General features: G+C 44.9%; 5 non-coding genes and 2 pseudogenes across 5 annotated transcripts; 4 read left to right on the top strand and 3 right to left on the bottom strand.

Moving 5' to 3' along the window:
- Positions 1-6,099, bottom strand: part of LOC124514254 (thymidylate synthase-like) — a 32,238-nt pseudogene extending 26,139 nt beyond the window's left edge.
- Positions 5,801-5,872, bottom strand: TRNAE-UUC (transfer RNA glutamic acid (anticodon UUC)). Its single transcript has one exon. It is a non-coding gene; the product is annotated as a tRNA-Glu (tRNA).
- A 1,974-nt stretch (positions 6,100-8,073) lies between the features above and the next one.
- Positions 8,074-8,146, top strand: TRNAV-CAC (transfer RNA valine (anticodon CAC)). The gene has a single exon. It is a non-coding gene; the product is annotated as a tRNA-Val (tRNA).
- A 2,242-nt stretch (positions 8,147-10,388) lies between these two features.
- Positions 10,389-10,986, top strand: LOC124514825 (MARCKS-related protein-like; annotated as a pseudogene).
- A 1,758-nt stretch (positions 10,987-12,744) lies between these two features.
- TRNAN-GUU (transfer RNA asparagine (anticodon GUU)) lies at positions 12,745-12,818 on the bottom strand. The gene has a single exon. It is a non-coding gene; the product is annotated as a tRNA-Asn (tRNA).
- A 698-nt stretch (positions 12,819-13,516) lies between these two features.
- Positions 13,517-13,588, top strand: TRNAH-GUG (transfer RNA histidin (anticodon GUG)). Its single transcript has one exon. It is a non-coding gene; the product is annotated as a tRNA-His (tRNA).
- A 5,544-nt stretch (positions 13,589-19,132) lies between these two features.
- On the top strand, positions 19,133-19,206 carry TRNAN-GUU (transfer RNA asparagine (anticodon GUU)). The gene has a single exon. It is a non-coding gene; the product is annotated as a tRNA-Asn (tRNA).
- Positions 19,207-23,961: the final 4,755 nt, after the last annotated feature.

Consider the following 23,961-nt stretch of genomic DNA (forward strand, 5'->3'; position numbering starts at 1 on the left):
AAAGAAGTCGAAATTGCATAAAAGCCCCACTGCACTTGAGGCTCTGCTTTTTTGGGGTCTTAGCCCACTGAGCCTGTGGTGGCATGAATAAAACTGCTTCCTGAAAAGAAGAGCCTCCATGTCCCATCTCTGTGTGAAAATCCTGCTACAGTGGAAGCTGGTGGCTTGAGCGGTGAAAAGATTCACCCAAGGCAGAGCGAAGGAGAGAAGTTTATTGAATACACCATAAGGGGGCTACAGACAGGTCAGCAGAGCAGAGTGTCTGCAATGAGGCAGTGGGTGGGGGCTGTGTTTAAATGTGGAAGGTGAGGAGTATGAGTAAGTAAGGCATTTCCTCTTTTTTTTTTTTTGAACTGTGCCTGGTTGTAAGTAGCCCATTGGTTAGTCAGGGCCTATGGATATGTTGAGATGAGTTGCCCCATGGTGGGCCTGTCTGTATTCAGCCAGAGAGTCACTGAGGGCTCTTTCTACATTCCATTGCTCACGCACACCTGTTGTCTAAAAGCGGCCTCTACATATTTCACTATATCAACGGGCTAAAGAAGACACAACATACTATTACACCAACTGATGCAGAAAGAGTATGCAACAGAATCCAATACCCATTCATGAATAAAACTCTCAGATAAATAGGACAAGAGAGGCAGTTCCTCAATTTAATAAAAACTATTTACAAAAAACCTACAGCTAACATTATACTTGGTGGTGAAAGACTGAATGCTTTTCCCCAAAGATTAGGAACAAGAAAATGATGTCTATTCTCATGACTTTAATCAATATCATACTGCAAGTTCTGGCCACTGCAGTAAGGCAAGAATAAAGAAATAAAAGGCATACAGATTAGTAAGGAAGAAATAAAACTAACCCTATTTGCAGATGACATTACTGTCTATGTAGACTATTCCAAGGAAAAAAAAGAAACCCAGAACTAATAAATGAGTTCAGCAAGATTGCAGGATACAAGATCAACATACAAAAATCAACTGAATTTCTATACACTAACAATGAGTACTTGGGAATTATTTGATTGAATTTAATTGAAGTTTAAAAACAATATAATTTACAATTGCTCCAAAGAAAATGAATTACTAAGGTATAAATCTAACAAAGCAAATAAAGGATTTGTGTGCTTAAAATGACAAGATACTGATGAAAGAAATAAAAAAGACCTAAATAAATGGAGAGATATACTCTGTCCATGTTTGGACATCTCAAGATATTAAAGATGTCAACTCTCCCCAAACTAACCTATAGGTTTAGTGCAATTCCTATTAAAATCCCAGCAAAAATTTTTGGAGACATAGATAAGCTTGTTATAAAACTTATAAGGAAGTAACAGACTCTCAAACAGCTAATATAATCTTGAAAAAGAAGAATAAAGTGAGAGGAATCACTCTACCTGAAATTAAGGGTTATTATATATAGTAAGCAATACAGTGTGGTGTTGGTGAAAGCATAGATATATCAATGGAACAGAATAGAGAACCCACAAAATAGACCCACACGCATATCGTCAACAGATTTTTTTTATAAAGGTGCAAAAGCAATCCCATGGAGGAAGGATAGCCTTTTTCAGCAAGTGATACTGGAGCAACTGGACATTGATAGGCAAAAAAAAAAAAAATGAGCTTCAACTTAAAACTGTTCGGGATTTAGGACTAGGCAAAGAGTTACGGCACCAAATATTGGCACCAAAAGCATGATCCATTAAAGGAAAGATTGATAGATTGGACCACATCAAAATTAAAAACCGTTGCTCTACAAGACTTTGTTAAGAGAATGAAAAGACAAGGAGAAAATATTTGCATACCATATATCCACGAAAGACTAGTATCTAGAATATAAAAAGAATTTTGGGGCGCCTGGATGGCTCAGTCGGTTAAGCATCCAACTCCAGCTCAGGTGGTCATGATCTCACAGATCATGAGTTTGAGCCCCACATCAGGCTCTGTGCTGACAGCTCAGAGCCTGGAGCCTGCTTCTGATTGTGTCTCTCTCTCTGCCCCTCCCCCACTCATGCTCTGTCTCTTTGGTCTCAGAAATAAATAAACATTAAAAAAAAAAAACTCAACAGTAAAGTAACAACCCAATTAGAAAATTAACAAAGATATAAACTGATATTTACCCTGAAAGGATACAAAGACTGCAAATAAGCACGTGACAAGCCATTACATCACTAGCCATTAGGCAAATGCAAATTAAAACTGCAATGAGATATCATTCCACGTATCTGAAATGGCTAAAGTTAAAAATACCAAATACTGCTATAAAGAATTTCATTATATGCTCCTATAAAATTGTTAAATGCTGCTTAAATATGTAGTTAGCTACTCTGTGCTTCCTAGTAAAGGTAAATCTCATGACAGTCAGATGTTCAAACTCTAAACTTGCTTCATTCTGATTTTCACTGATCAACCATAATGATAATGATAATGATAATCCTTAATGATAATGATAATCAACCATAATGATAATCCTTATATAATTTTTTTGGCAATTAAACATAACCAATAATAGCTACTGTAAAGTAATATTTATTATGGCACAATTTTCAAATATTCTCTTATAAACTCATCTTTTACTATTAGAGCATTCTACTCAGATGACTCTGGCATGATCATGGTATATGGCTAAAGGTCTGAGAGTGTTAATTTTTGGCTGTATAAATAGCATCTTTCCTTGAGGGAACCTATCTTTCCTTCATTCAAAGGGCTCTATGATTGTGAATTTGTTAAGGATTTGTGGTTATTGTGACTCAAGTCAGACCTATGTTCACTAGACCTAAAATATTTCTGTTTATACAGATCAAGTAAAATTCTAATAGGTTACCCATCTATTTCAGATCTGGGGACACTGATGAGTTCATGATAAAGAGTGGTAAGCCATTCTGATTAGTGCTTCAGGTCTGCTACCCGTTGTATTAGCTGTGACCACTTTTTCTTTAGAGATTTATCATTGTCATGTGACCCTCTCAACGCCATCTTTCCATTATCCCCACTAATTTCAGGAATCACAGTTCAATGGCAGCAGGTCCCACTGTCCTTCAAGAAATAGCCACTACAGAGTCCTTGGAAGATGCAGAGACAGCCCTCTTGAATATATTTCTCACAACCTTGTTGAAAGTAGTGTGTTCTTCTCGACCTTTCCAGAGAATATAGATAGGGGTGAGTGAGCTTGTCTTACATGATAAATCCTCTCTAGTATCCTGATCTCCCTAAGCTTTTGGATACTTTCCTCTGTAATATACCAAAGAAGTTCTGGCGTTTAAACTTCATTTACAATAGGCCACTTTTGGTGCAAGTTTTCGGTCAACCAAGCAAGTGAACAGTGAAAGCCTCTTGTGTAAATGCTTTGCTACTGCATGCCATGAACTGACAGTATTCCCTGACATCAGGGTCCTTAATACCTTCAAATCTAAACAGGTCTAAGACCCCATAGCAGATAATCCAGAACACATTCTCAGAACCCATACCTAAGCTCATATTCTTCCAGGATCACTTCACTTATTGTAACTCAGTTCTAACCGAGGATGTCACTACAACAATGTTCAACACAATAGAACAATGGCACCTCACAAAGAAATAAGACTGGGAACTTCAGCAAACTGCATCTCTGCTACCATGTGACTTTCTCACGCCTACACACATACACACACGCACATACACACACACAACTTACTCCCTCCTGACCATTTGTTGGATCAGGCATTTACACTGATAAGTTACTCAACAAAATAAGACAAGATTTGAACCACCTGGTAGGCCTCAGTGTCCTGTCTTACTTGCTTCACCATCCTTCTACTTTCCTCTCATCAGATTCTCGGTTATTCCTGCCCCTGGAGTAGGTCCTTCAAGCTTGTGGCCCTTAAGCTTGTGGGATATTGTTTACATTTATTCCCTGGCTAGAAATCAACTCAAAGGATAGCATTCATTGTCAATCCCAGGGCTTTTTTGTAGAAAAAAAAAATGCTTAGAAAAGTAATGCTTGAATATTTGCTTTTCCTCCAAAGAAAAAACTTGAAGTGACACTGCTGATGTCTGTGAAGTTAGCTGTGGGAAGTATGCTAAAAACTGAAGCTCTTGCATTCACCATGGGGCTAAGGAGAAACAGCAGTAAAAATTGGTTGGAAGGAAGCTTCTGCGTCCACAAGACACCTCACTTCAAGCAAGGGGAAGTAAAATTTAACTGGGTTCTGGTGTCTTCTCAGTTTGCAGATGGGATTTGCAGAATCTTTCATTCTGAGGGAGGTAAGGAACAAGTTAGGGGAGGACAGTTGGCCTGCCAGGCTAGCCCTGAAATCACTTAACTAACAGGGATTCTCACAGGCCCCCAAATGTGTTCCATGATATGACTTCCCTAGTCACGTCTCCAAGGTCCAAAGCCTCCCCAGACTTACAGAGTTAGAGGACCCTGGACGGGCATAGGATGAAACACCAACAGCTAGTTGTAGCAAGAAACACCAACCATAGCTAGTTCTATGCTCCAGAGTATGGCACAAAGACTTCAGGGTCACCTGTCCCTTGGACTATAAACTCAGTGCTTGGTGGCATAAACCCACTTAGAATCAAAGGCTTCCTTTTGAGTTTTTCAGGTAGATTCCTTACACTGTTGGGTTTTGCTATCATTTGATCAGTGATCTCATTCTCGTTGCTTTTATCATTTAAATCAGATAACAAAAAGCTCTAATGAGTGGAGTATTGGTGGACTTAACTGAAATATTTTCATGTGGAGCTCTAGAAATAAAGATAGAATTTGTCTGCAAAGTTGTTTTCTTGGATTGCCAGAATTTGGCTCTTTGTAACTGTGTATGCTTTCTTAGAAGGCAGGCTTGGTATGCTCAAACCCGGTTTTCAATTCTTCTTGCCCCCTTCAGCCAGCTTGAATCTATTTCCAGGGTTCTTTGGAGTCCAAGGATGCAAATGAGGTCTCTTATATTTCTTGCATTTTCAAGCAAGGTCCTTCAGAAAAGAATAAAGTTTTTCAAAGAAAATAGTTTTTACTCAGTTTCTGAAAGGATATTTTTTTTTCCATTCAAATATAACTAACAGTGTTATTATTAGTTTCATTTTTCACATGTAAGGCAACTTCTCCACTGTAGTGGCTCCTCACCCCTTCCTGAATACAGAGCTTTCTGCTGTGTCAAATTTAGGGCATGTGATACGCAAAATTCATATGCATAATATACCAGGAGCAAAGTCTTCAGAAAGAACTGAGACAGCTTCAGACAAATGAGAGCTCAGCTCTCCAGAGGCCCCTGCTTTGGGGCTTTATTGCCTCTCCCCTGGAAGTAAGGGCCTGGATTCAGAATCCCACATCTCAGGCGGGACTCCTGATTTTGACCAAAGCACAAATTGAAAGTTTTTATCCCTTGGACCTTGGAGCTTCTGGAAGCTGCAGAAACTGGGGGACTTGCACAGCTGTGAGGCATGAGAGAGCTCCTTGCAAGCCAAGAGCAGTGGGACTCCCCACCTCCCCCTTGTCTTTCCCTTTCATTCCTCTCAAGCTGCAAGGCTCCTCTCTTGCCTTTCTTTCAGAAATAGAGGGCCCTTTGCTTTCTGTCATTTTTTAAAATTCTATTTGACCAAATCTTTCAATGTTTATTTTTGAGAGAGATAGAGCGAGGCAGCGTGCAAGCGGGGGAGGAACAGAGAGAGGGAAACACAGAGTCCGAAGCAGGCTCCAGGCTCTGAACTGCCAGCAGAGCCTGGAGACAGCCTGGACCCGGAGGCCTGCCCCTGCCCGCCCCCCACGTGGGGATGAAGATCCAGATTCGTGCATGTAGAACCATTAAAAAAAGGCCTTCCCTGACCGGGAATCGAACCCGGGCCGCGGCGGTGAAAGCGCCGAATCCTAGCCACTAGACCACCAGGGAGCTGCCAGTCGCTCCTTTTTAAGAAGCATGAGTACTCTCCGCGTTAAGCGGTGGCTATTTCCCGTCTGTTTGCTCTGGGTGACGCGCACCCCTCTCAGTAATTGTCCCCTAAAGCCGTTCCCTCTATAAAAAATGCCCCACAACAAAGACCTTACACTGTGCGGGACAGCGGTTGCACCCCGGGGCCCCGCCAGGTCCACAAGTCGCCCCGTCCAGGCCGCACCCATGGCTGCGAGTGGACACAAGGTCGCCGCGAAGAGGCGGGGAGGGGAGGCGCCCGGAGTGAGACCCCGCAGTCCCCAACATCCCCCCAAAGTTTGGGACGCAGCGACAGAGGCGGCGCGGACCGAGACGGCTTTCGAGGCAGGCTCTGCAGCCCTGGACTGGACTCGGGTCCCGCCCCCCCCCCCCCCGCCCCCGGCCCCCCAGCCACACGCCGCACGCCTGCTTTGTCCGAAAATCCTGCTGCTGCTTTTGTTAATTGCCGTCTCGGAGCCACACAACCGGCTTGCTGATTCGGGCAAACGACTCTCCCGACACAGGCGGGAGATCAGTTTAACGCTGGCACCTTGGCTCCCTCATCCCTAAGTCTAGGGATCGTGGGTTTGAGCCGCCATTGTTCTTTTTCGGGGGGAGTGGTGTTGCGGGGGGGGGGGAGTGAGGGGGCGGCTCTGTCCCTCTTCAGGCCTGTCCTCGAGGGCAAGGGGTTAGGGCCGGGGCCCCTCAGCGAAGCTCCTCTTGCGGGGTGTGGAATCCCACGTGCCTTCCGTTTCAGCCAACAGAGAGGCTCCAAGGACCGCTCGACTGGGTTTGCGGGAACCCAGCTGATCCAAGTGTATTAGTTTGTGGTTCTCCAGCCCTGACTGCACGTCTTGCTCCTGGAGGGGAAGGTTCAAATACTCCTTCCTCCTGTCCACGTACAACCACAGAGGGTCCGGACACGACAGAAAGACAGTGAATCCTCTCCCCGGGCTGGGGGTGGTAGGAGAAAAATAGAATTTGGAGGGAAGGAAAGGGGGGAGGGTGACCTAAAGAAATTCAATGATGGAAAGCTACTTTGAAGGCCACATCTTTTGGAAGCAGGTCCTCCGGTTTCTGGTGACGATGGTGCATCCCTAACTGCATTTTGAGCCAAAGCAGAACAAAGCAGAGCACTGTGGGCTGGTGTCCAGTGAGTATGCTGCCCGCACTTCCTTCGGGTTGGAGCACTTGAACTTTGAGCGAGAAGGCCACGCAGTAACCATTGCACTAACATCAACCGCTGGAGAAAATGGCATATTCTTCGCCAAACTTCTTAAGCTGTACTTCTAAAGGAAAAAGAGAAAAGGGGAGAGGGACAAGAAAGAAAAGCAAAGAAAGAAAGAACATTAGTCTTTGCCAGCATTGGTCGGCTAGCATTTTGCTGTGAGGTGAGCTTGAAAACCCCTCCAGGCACATGCTTTCTGTGAAAACCGCCTTTACCTCTTGACCTGTCCTAGGTTAAAAATCGCATTCCTTGACCTGTTGAACGGGAAAATTATAAAAGGCAAATAAAAGAAGTGTCAGGTATTGTGAAAGGTAAAACAAAACTGTTCTTCAAAACGAATCTCAAGAGGGATGAGGAGGAAATCGAATAATCATGAAATCTGCGTGCACTGTCCCTGGCTCCTGAATAGATTTATACTTACTCTATGTGGTCTTGGAACGAATTCATTCCAGGCCGGGAATCGTGGATTGGCCTGTATTCGTGTTCGATATTTTAAAACAGCCAAATGTCCTAAGATGTGGCCTTTGCTACGGTACTGACTAAAACACACAGGCGTGATTAAAATATTGGACTAAAGGAGCCGAGTAGAAGAAGCGATGGCGGCAGGAATCGGAAGGACCCCTCTGCCAGGAGGGCCGCGGAGCGGCGCAGAGCCAAAGGGCTGGCAGAGGAAGAGCGTGCACCCGACGTCTGCCCTGGGGCCCCTCGTCCTGGAGGCGGACACCCTGCGTTCGGTGCGGTTCCCGAGGCCAGGCTGCTGAGGGCGCCAGGGTCCCGTCCTCAGGGGAGGCGCGGGGTCCTTTGCCGGGACCGCTCCGGGGGCGCGGGCTCCTCGCCCGCAGGGGCGTGGCTGCTTTCAGGGCCTTGGGCAGTTCAAGCGAAGTCGGCGGGCCCAACGGGTGTGGCCGAAACGCCGCTTTTGGGGGTTAGAGCCGGAGACCCAGCCGCCTGCCTCGTTTCCGTAGTGTAGTGGTTATCACGTTCGCCTCACACGCGAAAGGTCCCCGGTTCGAAACCGGGCGGAAACAACTTCCTTTTACGACCCCCCTCCTCCACACTCCCCCCCGCCCCGCCCCCCACACATACATCTATTGTCCTTTAAAACGCAGAAAGAACGATGGCTTGAGCCAAGGCGGGCGCTGTTGCGTTTCCATTTAGAAAACTAACACACAAAAAAACAACACAAGCAAGGCCGGAGTCCCACCGCCACCTGAAAGCCTTCTCAGCACTCGACTACCAGGCCTGGTCGCTGTGTGTCTGCTCCCAGTCACCTTGGAGAGCAGGCCACACCCTTGACTGTGCCCCAGGACAAAACTCAAAAAAATTTATAGGAATACCAAAGTAGCCAGTATCCAAGAAGGTACACTGTGACAATGTCTGCCAGGCATGCAAGAGGCAGAAAAACAAAACCCAAAGGAGGAGAATAAGCAATTGAAACTGAACGAGAGCTGACAAGATGTTAAAACTAGCAGAGAAGACTTTAAAATAGATACTATGTGTTACATATGCCCAAAGAGTTAAGTTGGAAATGTGGAACATACACAAATGACCAGGATCAAAGTTAAAGGAGGAAACTATAACATCTGAGTTAATAAATTCACCAGATGGAATTAAGAGCAGATTAGACATTGTGTAAAAAAATATTAGGGAACATAAAGCCATGAACAATGGAAATATCCAAAGTGAAACGCAAAGAAAAAAAAAACTTTTTTTTTTTTCCTTAACGTTTGTTTATTATTGAGAGACAGAGACAGAGCATGAGCATGGGAGGGGCAGAGAGAGGAGGAGACACAGGATCCGAAGCAGGCTCCAGGCTCAGCTGTCAGCACAGAGCCAGACGCGGGGCTGGACCTCACAAACCGCGAGATCATGACTTAGAGCCCAAGTCGGACGTTCAACCGACTGAGCCACCCAGGCGCTCCCAGAAAGCTTTTAACTTAACATAGCATCAGTGAATAGTAGGGCAACTTTAAAAGGCCTAATATAGGCCTAATAAAAGGCCTAATATATGAGTGATTGGAATCCCTAATATATGAGTGATTGGAAAAGACTGCAGGAGAAAATTTTTTGAAGTAAAAATGTTTGAAGAAGCAATGAGAAAAATTTCCAATCATAATGAAAATTATTTTTTTAATTTAATATTCTTTATGCTTTATTTCTTTTTGAGAGAGAGAGAGAGAAAGAGTGTGAGTGGGGGAGCGGCAGAGACAGAGGGAGACACAGAATCCGAAGCAGGCTCCAGGCTCTGAGCTGTCAGCACAGAGCCTGATGCGGGGCTGGAACCCACGGAGGGCGAGATTATGACCCGAGCCCAAGTCAGAGGCTTAACTGAGCCATGTAGGCGCCCCTCAGTCATAATGAAAATTATAAGCTCACCCACCCAAAGAGCCAAATGGATACAATGAAAGAACACAAGGACTATTTAAAAACTCACACCAAGTTACATCATAACTAAATTGCTCAAATCCATGGGGGGGTGGGGGTGGGGGTACCTTTAAAGCAGCCAGAGGAAAAAAGACATGGTACTATGAAAATTCGTTAAGGGAAACCTCACTGAAATGTAGTGGGGAGGTTCAACGGGGGGGGGGGGGGGGGGGGCTCTCATGCCTTACCATTTGCTCTCAGTTCCAAATCCAACTGTAAAAGGTGGACCTTGCAGGAGGACACTACTTTTGCTACCCTGCAGAAATGATGAGAGGCTTTTCTCATCTTTTCTCATTTTCTCATTCATTGGCAACAGCCCAGCCAATGAAACAGCCACAACTCAGCCAATGGGAAGCCCCTATACTTAAAACTCCTAGTTTGAGCCAAAGTAGTTATTTATAATAGTCTTCCCAACTTCCCGCTTTCCTGTATAAAAGAGCATACCTCTCTTTTGTTCTGTGCACTTGTCTATGGGTTTGCTTTATCTTGCTTGTCTGGGATTGTAATTCTCTGCTATTCTTGAACAAACTGATCTTTTGCTGGTAAAACAACTGGCAATTTTGTTTTAAGGTTAAGGTACATACAGAAAAAAATAAAGATGATGTCAGACTTCTCATCAGAACCAGCACAAATGATAAGACAGTTGAGGGCATTCTGGCGCGGAGTTGGGCGGCGGCGGGCACAGCTAGCGGGTCTGGCGCGGAGAGGGGGTGCAGCTCGGTTCCCCTCCCCCTCAGGCGCGAGCCCCACCCCTCCGCCGGCCAGGCCGACCTGGCAGAACTATCTATCCCCTGCAGCGCGAGCCCGGGGCGGCTCCGGGAACCCCCCAGCAGACCTCCCCCCATCATGGACAGCCAGAGTTCCAAGGCTCCCCTGGGCGACGTGACCGCCTAGGAGGCAGCAGGCGCTTCCCCTGCTAAGGCCAACAGATGGAGAATGACCACGTGAAAAGCAATGGAGACTTCTCCCCAAGGGTGAAGGGGAATCGCCCCCCATGAACGGAACAGAGGAGGCAGCCGGGGCCACTGGCGATGCCATCGAGCCAGCATCCCCTAGCCAGGGCGGTGAGGTCAAGGCGGATGTCCCCGCCAAGGAGACCCCCGAGAAGAAGAAGAAATTTTCTTTCAAGAAGGCTTTCAAATTGAGTGGTCTGTCCTTCAAGAGAAATCGCAAGGAGGGTAGGGGTGATTCTTCTGCCTCCTCACCCACAGAGGAAGAGCAGGAGCAGGGGGAGATCGGTGCCTGCGGCGAGGAAGGTACAGCCCAGGAAGGGAAGGCTGTTGCCGCCCCGGAGGGCCAGGAGCCCCAGGCCAAGGGGGCAGAGGCTAGTGCTGCCTCCAAGGGAGGAGACACCAAAGAAGAGGCAGGGGCCCAGGCTGCAGGGCCATCCACTCCCTCTGGGCGGGAGAGTGGCCCTACACCCTCCAGCGAGCAGAATGAGTAGCTGGGTGGGGGCAGGTGGGTGATCTCTAAGCTGCAAAAACTGTGCTGTCCTTGTAAGGTCACTGCCTGGACCAGGTCCCCTGACTGCCTTCCTGTGCCCAGAAAGGAAGGGGCTGTTGCTCCCTCCCAGCCACATTCCCTCTCCTTTTCCCTCCTGTGGATTCTCCCATCATCCATTTGGCCTTCCTCTTAAGGCCAGTTGAAGGTTGCAGTTTCCCAAGTTAGCCTGGCCTTACCTGTCCTGTCCCCACCCCTGCAGAAGGCAATTACTGGTTTTCTTCCCCAATTCTTTTCCAAGTAGAAAAGACATTTTCCCTATTCCCCAAATCCCTGAGCCAGATGTGGGGTGCCTACACCCTCAAACCCTGAGTGTCCAGCCTCCCCCTCCCCCCCCCACCCCTGTTGAGTTTTTAGTCTCTTGTTCTGTGCCTAGTGGCACCTGGGCTGGGGAGGACACTGCCCCTGTCTAGGTTTTTATAAATGTCTTACTCAAATTCAAACCTCCAGCTTGTGAATCGACTGTGTCTCTTTTTTGACTTGGTAAGCAAGTATTAGGCTTTGGGGGGAGGGGGAGGTCTGTAATGTAAAACAACTTCTTGTTGTCTTTTTTCCCCCTCCCATTGTTGTAAATAACTTTTAATGGCCAAACCCTAGATTTGTACTTTTTTTTTTTCTGTTAAAAACATTCTCTTCCACCTGGTTTTACTGTAACATTTGGAAAAGGAATAAATGTCCCTTTAGGAGAAAAAAAAAAAAAGACAGTTGAGCAACATCTTTAAAGGATGGGGGAAGAATTCAACGGTGGAATTCTTTGCCTCCCCCCTCAAAGTCTTTCAAAAATGAAAGTGAATAATGACATTTACAGACATACAAATGCTGAAAGACTTCATCACCAACAGATTCACATTGCAAGAAATGTTTAAAAAGTCCTCTGGGAAGGACACTGATACTAGATGGGAATCTGTATGTACCCAAGGAGATAAAGAACAACAGAAAGGATATTTCCATGGGAAAATATAGGATTTTTTTCTTATTACTTAAATCCCTAATACCAAGAGACAGATTAAACAAAGGTAATGACAATGGATTGTGAGGTTTATAACATACACAAAGTAAAATGCATGACAAAACTAGCATAAAGGCTGGCAGAGGAGAAATGTGAAGAGATATGAGATCACTTAAAGGCAACTGTGGTAAGTTACAGATGTATATGCTATGAAGCCCAAAGCAGTAGCTAAAGTAACAAAAGAGAGAGTTATAGCTAATAAACCATCAAAGGAGAAAAAGTGGAATCCTATAGAAACCATGTAAAGACTAAAGACTATGATAGAACAATTGCATTCTACCATGTAGATGTGTATACAAGTATTGACTGGATATGACAGCAGTATTATTTATAATAGTAAAAGCATAAAACCAAATTAATTTTGGTAACTGTATGGAAATTAAAATTTGGTAACTATATGGAAAGGCTTAAATAAATATTAGTACAAGCAAAGAAGCCTCGTTGTTGAAACGAACTCAGGGTAACGATGTTTACTCTTGAGGATTCCTGGTGACCTCTTTTCCTCCCGACGTCTTTGAGGATCCGTGATGATCTTGGACTTAGGTCCTTCTGTTGTGCACAAGACGAGTAAGGACAGGAGGGTAATAGAGGAGTTTCTCTGCAGAGGAGTTTCTCTACCTTTAGGGGAGGGGATGGACAAGATAGAAAGAAACGACTTTCACGATCTAAAAAAAAAAAAAAAAAAAATGGGTGCGTCCCTGGGTGGGCTCGAACCACCAACCTTTCGGTTAACAGCCGAACGCGCTAACCGATTGCGCCACAGAGACCCGTGGAAGCACACGTTTTCATAGAACAGAGAGCAAGCACTCACGCAACGCTAGGGGGAGCCAACCGCCTTTTCCGGACAGCACTACAGGCTCCAAAGCCTCGGAAAATCAGAGAAGAGTTGCGATGCAGTGTTTGTCTCGTTTGAAACCCGTGCGTTGGTTGATTCCAAAGGCAGAAGGGCAGCCAGCTGAACAGCCTCCCCCACAACTTGTTCCACGCTCGCGTCAGATACCAGAGCCCCCCAGAGACGCCCAGGGCTGCGACTCCCCGAGCCTGATGCAAGAGGTGCCCAAGAGAAGCTGAACGCCTGGTGGGTTCTCGTGATGGCTCCTCGGGTTGTGCCGTCTTCACCGCCCATCTGTGCTGATGATGCTCAGCTCAGCCGTGGTCGGTGGGGTGGGAGCCGGAGTGAGAGGTGGGGGCATCAAAAGGAGAAACGTATGGAGGAGGGAAAGAAGCGGGGGAGGCATGGACACCGCAAAGATACCTCGCAGAGGCCTGTGCAGACGCACAGGCTGGGCTGGATGCAGGGGAGATGATAAATGAATTCAAATGGGGAGGGGGAAAACGAAGGCAAGACACGAGGGAACAGCACGAGTACCTGCAGTTATCCAACAACAAAGCAGCACAGTAACTGGAATGAATTCCATCCCATTTGTCAGAGCAAGAACTGAGTTCACCGCCGGCAGAGTGGCGCGCCGTGATCGTATAGTGGTTAGTACTCTGCGTTGTGGCCGCAGCAACCTCGGTTCGAATCCGAGTCACGGCAAGGCTTTCCATTTTACTTTGTGTTTGAAACCACACGGGCCGCTCTCCTTACCTGCACGCAAAGAGCCACACTTTTCGCAGGCCACCACCAAGTGCAATACGGTCAGGAGGAAGGAAAAAACAAACAATAGTGCACTAAGCTCTATGCAGCGCTGTCCCAGAGAAACCCTGGACGCGCTCCACATCTCCCAATTTAACAGAAAATATCTAAAGATGAAGTGGAAGCTCTCAATGATCCCTGTATGTAGCTTCCACTAAGGAAATGGTCTAGTCTTATGGAGAGTTGTTTTTTCTTTTCTTTTCTTTCTTCTTTTTTTTTTTTTTTTTTTTGGTTTGTTTTGTTTTTGGTGGAACTATTTCAAACATTAGTGAGACTGCTGTACACAAAAAGAACAGATTTTAAAGAGTTTGCAATACACTCCAAACTGGTCGTGGTCTACGTTGTAGTCTCTAACGTTGGATAGTCAATTTTATCCTAAAAAGGAAATTAGTAATGTGTATTCACGGAACAAAATGCCCAAATCATTAATGGACAGCTATTTAAATATTGAAATGTTTAATCACACCAGGATCGAGACAAATTTTCTCTTATCCAAGCATGGCCCTTTGATACACTTTCCAGGCAATGCCCATCCATCCTTGCTATTTTAGGGATGTCTACCCCCATAGATTAGGCTTGTCCTTTCTTCAAATTCACATGAATGAATATACACTTTTTCTAACTAACCATTATCAAGCCACATCATGTTTTTTGTATGTGTTATTGCATTTGTCACACTTTCATTCTGGTGTTAATGATAATGGTGTAATGATAAGTATACCAGCGTAAAACTAAAGACCAATGACAGATACTTAAGTAATTTCAATATACCGTACTTGGGGAAAGACTGGTAAAAATGTCATTCTACTAGTAATTTGTGGATATGTGAATACATGTCCGTTAAAAGAAAGGGAGTCATGGACAAAAACAAATCTGCAAGAAAAACAAGACCACCATTCTTCTTTCCTGGAGGTGTTAGAATGGAGGAGTGGGGAGGACGGTGAGGCAAGTTGGGGGAAAGTGGGATTTTTTATTGCCACTGGAGAGTGCGTCCTTCTCCATCATTCCTCCGCTCTCCAAGGCCCCGCGAGGGCTGCACGCGCCGACGGAAGCGACGCCGAGAAGTGGCCCGGGGCGCAGAGTCCGGGCTTCGGTTGGACCGCTTGCCAGGTGTCTCTTCTGGGTAAGAGCGACCCCCACAGGATATTCCAGCTCTTCCCTGGGGTGCGGTGGGAGAGACGCTGACTTGGCCAGCTTCCGGGCGCCGCAGGCTCTGGCAGCTCAAGCAGAAGCAAGGATTCCGGGCTCGAGCCGGGCCCCTCGACGGGCTGGGCCGTGAGAACCAGCGCGGGAACCGGTTGCCTCCGACCGCAGTTCCTCTCTCCTCCCGTTGTTACAAAAGGTTGCTCCGCAAGCATGGGAGAGGCGACGGGTCCTTTCCGCGGGGGATGCGGGTAGGGGTGGGGATGGGGGGGGCGGCGGGAGAGGACGGGGAGGACGGAGAGGGCGGCTTCCTGTCCCCAAGGACACAGCGGGAGTGGGAGAGAAGCAGCGGGAAGGAGAAGCCGGGTGAGAGACGAGGAACCATGGCCAGCCGGGGCAGGAAGACAAAGGGCGCGCTGGCCCCGGGAGCCTCCGTGCGAAGACAGGTTTCTGGCCTCCTTGCTCCTGGAAGGGGTGCCTCCTTCCGACTTGGTTCCAAAGGGAATGTGGCGCTGGAGCGGAGGCCCTCCGGTGACGCCCCGCGTGCTTTCCCACCAGCGGACGCCGTGTGGCCTTTGTCCTGCTGGCCTGCGAGGAGCTCCCAGCCTGGTGCTGAGCTCGCTGGGCCAGATCCTGGCGCCGGAGCTCCCGCAGACAGGGCGGGCTGCAGGGAAAGAGCAGGTGTAGCTCTGGCACCTTTTGGACAGACAGGGGGTGTGGTGCAAGAAGCAGTTACAAGCATGCACTTCCGTCGCGAAAGAGGAGATCCAGGAAGACGAAGGTGCAGACCCGATTTCCCAAGCAGGGCTGAAAGCGACGCCAGGAGGGAGAATCGCGCCTGACCCACCCAGCCTCGGTGTTCCCGCACAGACACCAGCATCAAAGAGGCCTTGGGCTCCTGGGGCTTAGAGCCGTGAACCTGGCGCGCAAAGGCACCTTATGACGTGGGCGTGCGGTAACTGCAAATGCTTGTCGTTAAGGTCTGGAGTAGGAGAGATACGGAATTGGTAGAGTTGTCAATCCCGGGGGATGTTGGATCCACCCCGGGACCTTCTGGAATTGGTGCTGGATAGATTGTGGGTCAGGTCCCTGCCCAGGAGGAGTGAGGAAGGGGAATGTGTGAAGGAGGTAAGTGTTCAAATATGACAAGTGTAAGTGTGTGTGTGTGTGTGTGTGTGTGTGCGTGCGCGCGCATGATAGGCTCTCAGGGCTTTTTTAAATGCCATCTAAAAAATATAAAATCAGGGTGCTTGGGTGGCTCAATCGGTTGGGCGTCTGACTTCTGCTCAGGTAATGATCTCACAGTTCCGGAGTTCAAACCCAGGGTAGGGCTCTGCGCTGACAGCTCAGAGCCTGGAACCTGCTTGGAATTCCCACTCTCTCTGCCTCTCCCCTGCTGGCACCCTGTCTCTCTCTCAAAAAAAAAAATTATTTAATAAAAAAATAGAATAGAATGCCATCTAAAGGAAGCCAAATATTATGGGAGAATCACTCACTGGAGATGTGAAGCCTTGGGAAGACTGTAATTCAGAAAATACCTGTGCAGGTTATCTATGCAGACTTTCACTAGATCCAGTAAACAGCCCTTGCAACCAGGGGCAAACTGCGTTGTAGAGATTTCCAAAAGAGTCATTTTCACTCAGCACTTGACAGGTTTGAAGGATAATTTCTGAATCTTCCTGTGAACATGGAATATTGCTAACACCATCATCCCAAGTCCCTAATAGATTCTCTTAAGAGCATTTTAGAAGTATTTTCTATTCCTTGTCATTGATAGCTCCTAAGACTATTTTGATTTTGAGAAGAACATATCACAGATTTTTAAATTGTGACTAAAATTCTAGAGCTCATAGAGAATTTGGGAGAATATATTCACAATATTTGGTACAAAGATTTCTTATAGAACATAAAAAGGCATAAATATAAACAAAAAAATAAAGCTAAAAAATTTTCACCCAAATTAAACACTTATACTCATGAGAAATCACCATATGAAAGTCAAATCACAAATTGAGAAAATATATTAGTCACATTATTACTTTAAAATGTCTCAGGGGTGCCTGGGTGGCTCAGTCTGTTAAGCCTTTCAAATTCTAGATTTCAGCTTGGGTGGCGATCTCATGCTTCATGAGATCAAATCCCACATAGGACTCTCAGCTCAGAGCCTGCTTGGGATTCTTTCCCTCTCTGCCCCTCCCCTTCTGTCCCTATAAATAAATAAATAAATAGATAGATAGATAGATAGATAAATAAATAAATAAATAAAGTGTCTCAATTATTTTTATAAATCAGTGGTAAAAAACTAAACCAAATAAAAATAGTAAAATATTTGAATAGTCTTTCCTCAGAAAGTAAGATATCTTAATGACCAAAAGTTATCAGAAATATTCCAGATATTTTTACTCCTTTGGGAAATACAATTAAAATATAAGGAGATATAACATTCTACACCCTCCAGCATGGCTGTATTTAAAATAATTAATACACCAAATGCTGATAAGAATGTAGAGCAATTGCAACTGTAGTTGCTGGTTCAAAATCATTCTAGAGGACTATTGGCAATCTCTTTTTTTTTTTTAATTTTTTTATTTTGGAGAGAGAGAGAGAGATACAGAGTATGAGTGGGGCAGGGGCAGAGAGAGACACAGAATCTGAGGCAGTCTGAGCTCTCTCAGCACAGAGCCTGACGTAAGGCTGGAACTTGCAAACCATGAGATCATGACCTGAGCCAAAATCAGAGGCTTAACTGACTGAGCCGCCCAGGAGCCCCAGTGATTTCTAATAAAGTTAAACTCCATGACCCAGCAACTGCAGTACTTCTATGAATGTATAAGTACACAGAAACTCCGGCACAGACTATGCATCAAAACACTAAGAATATTCATCAATAGCACTAATTAATACTAAATAACACCAAAGTTACTCCAATAATACCCAAATCAAGAAGTGATGTACATAACGGTATGGACATATTTAATGAACATAATGTTGCATGAAAAAAAGACAAATGCAAAAAAATACGCATTTATTTGTTTGGATTTCAAGAACAAGCAATTGTAACCTATAGGAAATAGACCTCCAAGTGATAATTAACTAAGTGAGATAGGGTCTGAATTGCCTGGAAAGGGGATCAGTGTACACTTTTGGGATCATGGCAATTTTTTGTAACTTGATTTGGGTGATGATTTCATTTGCCCACATTCAACAAAGTGTACACTAAAGATTTGTGATTTTTACTCTATGTGAACTATAGTTCAGTAATTTACTATTCCCATAAAAACTAGTAATGAATGGCAGATGAAGACAAGCTGAGGTAGACTAGGACCGCTTGTTGGCATTTTATTAAACTAGAAAACTCGTTCTCGTTTAGTGTAAGCCCCTCCCCACCCCCTCCGCCACACACACACAGATATTTTAAATATCTTTACCAGAAAAAAAGGCTATGACCGCACTATTTCGTTAGTGGAGGCTACAGGCAAGCCTCCCTGAAGGCGGTATTTCACCTTTGGGATGTTTTCTGCTGGGTAGTGAGACGAGGAAACGCCCAAAGTTTCGCTTTTGCTGGCGGCCTGCCAGTTCGTGCACCGTGGCATTTACTCCTCTTGTGGCCGCGTGGCTCTGTGGGGTCAGCCGTGTACTCTGCACCCAAGTATGCTGTGCTCCAACTGCTGCTAACTCTGGCGCTGGGATGACGAGCAACCCAAAAAGATGGGTCAGACGCTACTCTGCCGTTACCGGTTTTAACTTGCAGCCACAAACGCCCTAACCACTGCACAGTGACCATGCGCCACAGGCCTGCGGGCCGCCACTGCCAGATACCTACAGTTTGTTCTTACATAAGCATATTCACACTTCCTTTGCCCTTTTATTCTTGGACACCTACAGATGTTCGTGCTGTCCTCTTTCACGCTCTTCTCCGTTTCTCCCTCCCCATTCTGTTCCACAAAACAATTTTCCCATCTCCCGTACGGGCAGGTCTCTCCGTCTCGTCCATACTTCTCCTTTCCACGTTTCGTGTTTTCCCCTGATCTCCTTCCCACCTCCTCCTGGTCCCGCCCCCCATAACCTTCCCTTTAATTTTCTGGTTCCCGCCACAGCAACGAACAGTCCGGCTGGCTGCCCTTCGGCCTTCGGAATCGCCCAAGGCAAGGATTTCAAACGCGAGGAACTAGCCGCGTCGACTCGTCCTCCCGGGTTTTCGAGGCTTTGGAACCTGCACAATGGTCCTGCCGAGGTGGGTGGCTCTCCCCGCGTGGAGGGCATGCTCATTCTTTATTGGGATGAAAAGCCAGACTTGAGCGGGTCTCTGTGGCGCAATCGGTTAGCGCGTTCGGCTGTTAACCGAAAGGTTGGTGGTTCGAGCCCACCCAGGGACGTAATGTTTGGGCTTGAAAAGCCTTTGTCCTGTGATCTCCTTCCCTTTAAGAAGGAGAAGACCTCACTTATATTACCATTCTACGTCTGGAGCACTTCGGGGTCCTGTGCACCTCGGGATCCTTTATGCGAAGGTCATCCCAGATCCTGGGAAGAGCTATTTAAAGCATATGTATGAAAAAGCAAGAACAAGCAGAGCTGTCCTTGGCCTCACTTTCCATGGAAGTTTCTTCTATCGTTTGTACTAGTGTTTAACACTCTGTGTGCTTTTGAAATTAATTTGGTTCTATATTTTTAACATTACAAATAATGCTGTAGTCTTCATTCCTGTCGACATATCTTTGACCGCTTGTACAGGTATTTCCATAGAGTCCTGGAAAAGCAATTACTCTACCACAGTTTTTACATGATTCCATTTTCTCTCCTTTGTGGTCTTGTTATAAATCTTTTTTTGTTATTTTGGCGACTGCTTTGGGCTTCATAGCATATACATGTGTAACTTACCAGTCTCCCTCCAGTTGATCCCACGCCTCTTCCCATTTCTCCCCTGCCCACCTTTATGCTATTGTTGCCATGCTTTTTACTTTACATATGTTATAAAATCCACAATCCATTGTTATACTTTTGCCGAAACTGTCATGTTTTTTTTTTAATTCTTTTAATGTTTATTTTTGAGAGAGAGAGAAAGAGAGTGTGAGCAGGGGAGGGGCAGAGAGAGAGGGAGACAAAGAATCTGAAGCAGGCACCAGGCTCTGAGCTGTCAGAGGCAGGTCTCAAATTCACAAGCAGTGAGATCATGTCCTGAGCTGAAGTCAAGCCCTTAACTGACTGAGCCACCCAGAGGTCCCTTAAACTGTCATGTTTTTAAATAGATTTAAATAATAACAAATCTTATAAAATTTCCCATACAGATGTAATTTCTGTTGTCCTTCATCCCTTCGGTACTCCGGATTTCCATGTGGTATCAATGTCCTTCTTCCTGGAGGAGTCCTCCTGGTGATGTAGTCTTTTAGCATTTTTATGTCTGTAAATGTCATTATTCACCTTCATTTTTGAAAGAACTTGATGGCGGGCAGGCATAGAATTCCACATTCCATTAGGGGGAAACCCTAGTCCTTTAAAGATGTTTTCTGGGGGCACCTGGGTGGCTTAGTCCATTAAGCATCTGACTTGGGCTCAGGTTATGATCTCACTGCTCTTGGATTTGAGCCCCAAGAGCTCTGTGCTGACAGCTCGGAGCCTGGAGCCTGCTTTGGATTCTGTGTCGCCCTTTCTCTGCCCCCTCTCCACTCGTTCTCTGACTCAAAAATATAAACCTTAAAGATGTTTTCTATATTCTCACTCACGCTGGTTCTGATAAGAGCTCTGACCTTTATTTTTGTTTCTGTATGGACCATGTCTTTTTCCTCTGGCTGCTTTGGAGATTTAATCTTTTTCAGTGGATTTGAGCAATTTAATTATGATATGGTTTTATGTGGTTTTCTTCATGTTTCTTGTGCTCAGGGTTCATTTGACTCCCTGGATCTTTTCAGGAACTCCCATTATTCATGTTTTAGGACTTTTAAAGTTGCCCTACTATTCACTGATGCTATGTTCATTTAAAAAAAAATTGTTTTTACTCTGAGTTTCATTTTGCATATCTTCAAATGTTCATATCTTTATGTTCCTAATCTTTTTTTCTGCAGTGTCTAGTCTGATAATTCCATTTGGTGAATTTATTGTTTCAGGTGTAGATTTATTTAGTTTCTATCTCTAAGGTTTCATTCTGGCCATTTGTATATGTTCCACATTTCTACTTAACTCTTTGGACATATACAAGTGATAATAACTGTCCTAAAGTCATCTCTGATCATTTTAACATCGTGTAAATTCTGGTTCAGTTTCAATTGACTGATTATTCTCTTTATGGGTCACGTTTTTACATGCCTGGCATTGTTTGATTGGATTGCAGACATTGTCAAAGTTTAGCTTCTTGGGTACTGGCTATTTTGGTATTTCTATACATATTCTTGATTGTTATTCTGGGGTATAGTTAAGTGACTTATAAACTGATCCTGTTGGATCTTGCTTTTAGGATTTTTTAGGTGGTTCAGGAACAGTGTTCATTCTAGGACTGATTATTTCTTACTACTGAAGCAGAACAAATTATGCATAGTTCCAGTCTACCTAGTGGGAACAGGCACTCTTTCCTGCCCTATGGGAATGCCAGGCCCTGTTCCATAATCTTTTCATATGTTTCTTCCCGTGACCTCAGATAGTTTCTTCACAAGCATGAGCTCACTGATCAGGGACTGAGCTCATGATCCACAGAGTCCTGGAGATGGAATTCCTGACTTCCCTCTCTGCCCAGCTGTCTCCTCACTGGTATTGTGTCCCATGAACTCTGGCTGTTTCTCCTCAGACCTCAGCTTCATCTCCTCAATACAGTCTTTTTGACTGCCTCCGATCCCTTCCTGTACCACATCTGGAACGATTTTGCACCTGACAGTGTAAGCTGGGACAACCATAGGTCTCACCTCTTTCTTTCCCATCTCTTGGGGGTTGCTATCCTTTGTTGCCTGATTTCCAGGATCTTGAAAACCATAATTTCATGTATATTATCTGTTCTTGTGTTTGTTTTATTTTCAAATGAGGCTAAATCTGGTTTCTGTTACTTCCCCTCTGCTAGAAGCCAAAGGCTTCTCTATATTTTCTTAGTTTGACTTTAGTAAGAGTTGCACCGATTTATGTTCCGATATATTTTTCAAACTCAGTGAGAGGGCCTTTTTCTTCATACTTTTGCCTGCACAACAAACTTTCTATACATCTGATTGTATAGTAGGGGAGTGGTGCCTTCCTGACTTAACTAAGAGAGGTACAACAGAAAGACATGTGGACATTATCCAGAGATACACTGTTGCATATGTTATGCAGCTAAACTTCCAAGATATTTAGAAAGTCTTTCAATAAACTGCATGCAGAGAAGAGTGACTAGAGTAATCTCTCTGATAATTTCCTGCCAAGCAGTTTATCCAGTAGGACAAAAAACTGACTGTTCCCAGACATATGATCCTCCTCCCCTTTCTTTATAAATTGTATTTTTGCCTTTATTTGGATGCAAACAACCTAATAACTGTTTCCCCTCCTGTAGAAGGGTGAATTAGCATGTGGGCGACTAACTTCACATTTTTCCTTGCCAGTGTTTGGTTGTTTCTGCAAAAATTATCCCATTTATACAACTCATCAGAGCCAATAGAATTTGGTACCTGACAATGCATCTGTGTAGACAAGGATCTTTCAGCCCATATTCCATTGGTCCTTCTGTTGAATCTCATCAGTAAAAATGAAAGCTTTGGCTTTTACACACTCAGTCAGGTCCTTGGATTTAATGTCTATTTATCTGTCTACCTAACTATCTTATTTGTACATTGTTGATGTTCCCTTCCATCAGTAACATCAGTGTGGATGGTTTGGGTTTTTTATTTTGTTTTTTTGTTTTTTTGTTTTTTGTTTTTTGTTTTAAGTAGGCTCCATGCCCAGTGTGGGGCTTGAACTCACAACCCTGAGATTAAGAGTCACTTGCTTTACAAACTGAGTCAGCCAGGTGCCCATGGTTTGGGTTTTCATATCGTGAAATGAACTTCTTATGATAAACGTGTTTGTTACTTGACAGAGATCCATCTCTGCTAGGTGACAGATGACAAATGTGGCCAATATGACTTCCCCCAAGGCAGTTACCTATCTATGTGCCATTGACATATCCACATTAGTCTTGGGTATTTTACTGATTTATAACACAACTATATTTTCTAGGATTTCATTCTTTCTGCAGCCAGACCTAAAATCAGCCATTTCTCAAAATCCCTGGGTCATTACTGGGGGTAATGATTTTTATTTTTATTTTTTATTTTATTTATTTATTTTTTAATTTTTTTAAATGTTTATTTATTTTTGGGAGACAGAGAGACAGAGGGCAAGCAGGGGAGGGACAGAGAGAGAGGGAGACACAGACTCCGAAGCAGGCTCCAGGCTCCCAGCTGTCAGCACAGAACCCGACGTGGGGCATGAACCCACAAAGCGCAGGATCATGACCTGGGCCGAAGTCAGACGTTCAACCGATTGAGGCACCCAGGCGCCCCAATGATTTTTAGAACCCAAGATCTGAATGGCAGCTGTTCTCACTGATACTGTGGTGTCAATGCCTCTCAGCAATAAAGACAAGAGACCCTACAGATATCTCTGATTCCAAACCATTACCACACAGTTCTTTCTTCCTTTCCCATGACATATTTTTGCTTCTCTCACAGTGAGAACACTGATTCCCACAGTATCAGCATATTTGCTCATTTGTTGTCTTATAGTAAATTCAAAAGAGTTTCAGAATTGGTCCACAATATAATTGCCAACAAAAAAATTCAGTTTAAGTATGAGATTTCTTTAAAATCTCTACAAAGCACTCCGTTAGCGGTGAATTGGTAAAACAGAGTTTTCCTGTGATGAAAATCACCCACTTGAATCTAGGGCACTTTAGATTGACAGACAAAATTACACCTATTATTCAGCTACTATTATCTCTAGTACTCTAACCTAAAGAGAAGGTTCTACAAAGATAGGAGGGGTTGGGAGAGAGAGTTGTTGATCTTTCCCCATAGGAATAAAATGAAAGGGGAGGAGGAAGCAGGGCCTCAAGGCTCTAGATACCATGAGCTAGGGGGTTGGACAACTGTAGACCAAACACCTAATTGTGTGAATTTGTCAGAGTTCTGAAACCTTTCAAA

This window comes from Lynx rufus, unplaced genomic scaffold (assembly GCF_022079265.1).
Source record: "Lynx rufus isolate CCGP_SWC_20201006 ecotype Redwood Valley unplaced genomic scaffold, mLynRuf1.p SCAF_2, whole genome shotgun sequence".
NCBI lineage: Eukaryota > Metazoa > Chordata > Mammalia > Carnivora > Felidae > Lynx > Lynx rufus.